The sequence below is a fragment of the Hordeum vulgare genome, chromosome 6H, assembly GCF_904849725.1.
Source record: "Hordeum vulgare subsp. vulgare chromosome 6H, MorexV3_pseudomolecules_assembly, whole genome shotgun sequence".
Classification (NCBI taxonomy): domain Eukaryota; kingdom Viridiplantae; phylum Streptophyta; class Magnoliopsida; order Poales; family Poaceae; genus Hordeum; species Hordeum vulgare.
Window position 1 is genome coordinate 295441747 of NC_058523.1, and position 3672 is coordinate 295445418.

General features: G+C 49.9%; 1 pseudogene; it reads left to right on the forward strand.

Moving 5' to 3' along the window:
• The first annotated feature begins 2534 nt into the window (after nt 1-2534).
• Nucleotides 2535-3347, forward strand: LOC123405423 (annotated as a pseudogene).
• Nucleotides 3348-3672: the final 325 nt, after the last annotated feature.

Below are 3672 nucleotides of genomic sequence, written 5' to 3' on the forward strand. Positions count from 1 at the left end.
TTATATGATCTTGTATTACGGAACGAGTAAAGAGACTTGTCGGTAATGAGATTGAACTAGGTATGGAGATACCGACGATCGAATCTCGGGCAAGTAAAATACCGAAGGACAAAGAGAACAACATAAGGGATTAACTGAATCCTTGACATAGAGGTTAAACGATAGAGATCTTCGTAGAATATGTGGTAGAAAATATGGACATCCAGGTCCCGCTATTGGTTATTGACCAGAGAGTGTCCCAAGTCATGTCAACATAGTTCTCGAACCCGCAGGGTCTGGACACTTAAGGTTCGGTGATGTTTCGATATAGTTGAGTTATATGTATTGGTGACCGAAGTTTTTTTCATAGTCCCGGATGAGATCCCGAATGTCACGAGGAGGTCCGGAATGGTCCGGAAATGAAGATTCATATATAGGAAGTTGGCATTTGGATTCCAGAAGGTTTTCGGGCATTGCCGGCAGTGTACCGGGAGTGACGAATGGGTTCCGGGGGCCCACTAGGTGGGCCCACCATGCCCCAAGGGGTCCACGTGGGTTTATTGGATGCGCAATAAGGCATAATGGGCTGACAAATTCATCCAAGGAAAGCCCATGAGGAAAAAGTGGAAAATACAAAAGAGGTGGGGAATTAAGGAAGGAGTCCTAATCCAAGTGGGATTGGAGGAGGACTCCTCCCTCCTCCACTTCGGCGTACCCAAGGGATCCTCCCTTGTGGCGCAAGGCCTGCCCCTCCCTCCTCCTATATATACTAGAGGTTTAGGGTTGTTTGAGACACAACTTTGCCACGTGCAACCCTAAACCTCTACTTCGTAGTTTTTCCTCTAGATCGGTGTTCTGGGGAGCTCGGGCGGAGCCCTGCAGGAATAAGATCACCACCACCACTGGAGCATCGTCGCGCTTCCGGGGAACTCATCTACAACCCCGTCTCTCTTGCTGGATCAAGAAGGCGGAGATTGTCATCGAGATGTACGTGTGCGGAACGCGGAGGTGCCATCCTTTCGGCACTTGATGGGGACGAATCACGAGACGGTTCGTCGGACGGATCACGAGACAGTTCGTAGGACGGATCGTGGGACGGTTCATGGGACAGATCGTCAAGAAGTACCGCTACATCATCCGCGTTTATTAATGCTTCCGCTTAGAGATCTACAAGTGTATGTCGATCCGATCTCTCTCTCGTAGATGATCATCACCATGATAGGTCTTTGTGTGCATAGGAAATTTTTCGTTTCCCATGCAACGTTCCCCAACACACCGTTGATAGCTCGACTTCTTCTTTCTTCCTCCCTCCCTCTCTTCCCTGATGGAATGGGTGGGTTAAATTTATATAGCTTTAATTAAGTTTGTAGTGCGTGTGTGTATGCTCCAACTTGTAGTAAATTATTCTACTGGGCGACGGGACCATCGCCTATGTTGGGTGAGGAGGAAGGCGGTGGCTTACAGGAATCTTACAACTTAGTCGCCTTGTGGGTCATGGAGTTGAGGGCCCACATGAAAGCAATGGTGTGTGGTGGTGGAGGAGTACACGAGGTGTTGCAGTGGGGCGACTGAATTGATGGAGCTAGTGAGAAGAATACGGAGGGAGCACGAGCGTATCTGCTGCGGTGCACCAAGGATCTCGTTGATGCGGTCCTTTTGCGCCCACTCTCATCGCCCGTATAGAAAAATCATTGTTTTGACCTTGTGAAGGATGTTTTTCTTTTTATTTAGTGAGATTTCACAGAGCTTTGAATAAAGAACTCATAGGACACTATGGCATTGTTTGGATATTGAGGACTAGTGATGGGATTATAGAAAATGAGTTTTTAGTTGATTTTTAGGAAACCCGGTTTTGCTATCATTTTTGTGAAAAATGAGCTTACAGAAACTTTGTTTGGGTTACAAACTAATAAACTAGGTTCGTAAAGTTTTGTCTTTAGATAGTAAACTAGTACAAATGCCCGTGCGTTTCACCGGGCGAAAAAAAGAACATTGTGCATCATTTTTAATCAAATTTTAATAAACATTGATGATAAGGTTAGATGAAAATTTGTTATTTTTAATAAAAATGTTTATATAAAAAATGGAACACTTTTTAAAGATAGGTAATGTTTATATGAAATCATAAATTTCTCTAAAAAAGAATCATATTCTAAATAATGTTTTGCTATTTTGAAAATTATATTATACTTGAATTTGTTGCACTTACGTGTTAGGCATTTCGAATACCCCCTTGCTCCTCTCCTTGATTTGATATCATATCGAAGTGAGGGCCACAAATTCGGATAATTTATGTAAAAAAGAAGTAAATCAAGTATAATACGGATCGAAGGGAGTAATACAAGGAAGGAATACATTCATCAGAGAGAAGGTTTTGAAGCTGTGGAAGTAGGGTGGCTTTGTCGATGTGTGCTCCCCAAGTGTCCACTCCACACTGGAACGGTCACACGGACCTCTTCCCTCTACACACCACAGCCACACACACTCCAAGCTCGTGTTTACCATCTCTGCACCTCATCGGAGAACACAACAACCTGCCTGCCAGACCGAGCTAGATGAAGACGATGGCCTCGTCCGCCTCCTTGCTCCACCCTTCCACGCTCGCTCCAGCCTCCCCGCGGCCCCTTCGGCGTTGCGGGCTTTCCCCGCCGTAGCTCGACCTCCGCTCTAGCCCCCACCGTCCCCACGGCGTCTCCCTGACCGTCGCCGCCGCCGCCGCGTCGCCGGACGTCCAGAAGGAGCCCTCCTCGTCACCCCCTCCGCCGCCGGAAGAACCCTCTGCCCTATCGGTGAGCAGCGACCATCGCAAACAGAGTCCCATCTCCATCTCAATTACAGGAAACTGCCCGCAATTTGACTGCCATATAAGGTGGTTTCTTGGTTGTGGTTCAGCGCAGGCCGTGACGGAGAGCGTGAAGGTGCTCAAGGACGTGACCAAGACGAGGAAGGTGCCGGCCCCGGAGGTGCTGGCGGTGCTGGCCAAGATCAAGAAGGCCAAGCTCAACACCTCCACCTTCTTCGAGACGCTCGGCGAGGCCGAGTCACCTCGCAGGACATGGATGCTCATCGTCAGCGCTCAGGTGACCAGAGCAGGTCATCCCGGTGGCTCAAGCTGCTCGGCGCGCTCTTCCCGCGTTGGATCTTGGCTCAAGCTGCTCGGTGCGCTTGTCCCCGCGCCGGATCCATGTCCCAGATGCGCAGCTCGTCCCCGCGCCGCACCAAGCCCCTACAGCCACCGCCAAGCCGGAAAAGGCATGGCCGTTCTCGCCTTTGTGGGCGTCGAGGGACAAGGTCATCGCGAAGCTGTGCAGGTCGAGGCCATCACCAAACCCTACCACCAGATTTCTGCTCCCCAACCCTTCCTCTGAAAAAATACCGGAAGGGTTTTATCGGAACGGAGCCGAGATCTGATCCGGACAAAGCTTGCCGCCGGATCCATCCACACACCAACCATCCACAGATAAAATCCTTCCATCCATCAGTCAGGGAGAGTTATTACCACCACCTTTTGTTCTTCTCCTTGTTTCTTCCATGGAGATGAGATAAGAGTCTTGGGAGAGGAGGAAGCAGAGAGCAGAACGACGCGGCCGCAAAGGAGGCACACACAGTGCATTAGGGGAGCGGAGCTCGCCGATGCGGAGCAGGCAGCGGAGGCCGCGGGCGGCTTCCTCCTCCGCGCGCCGGAAGACGAAG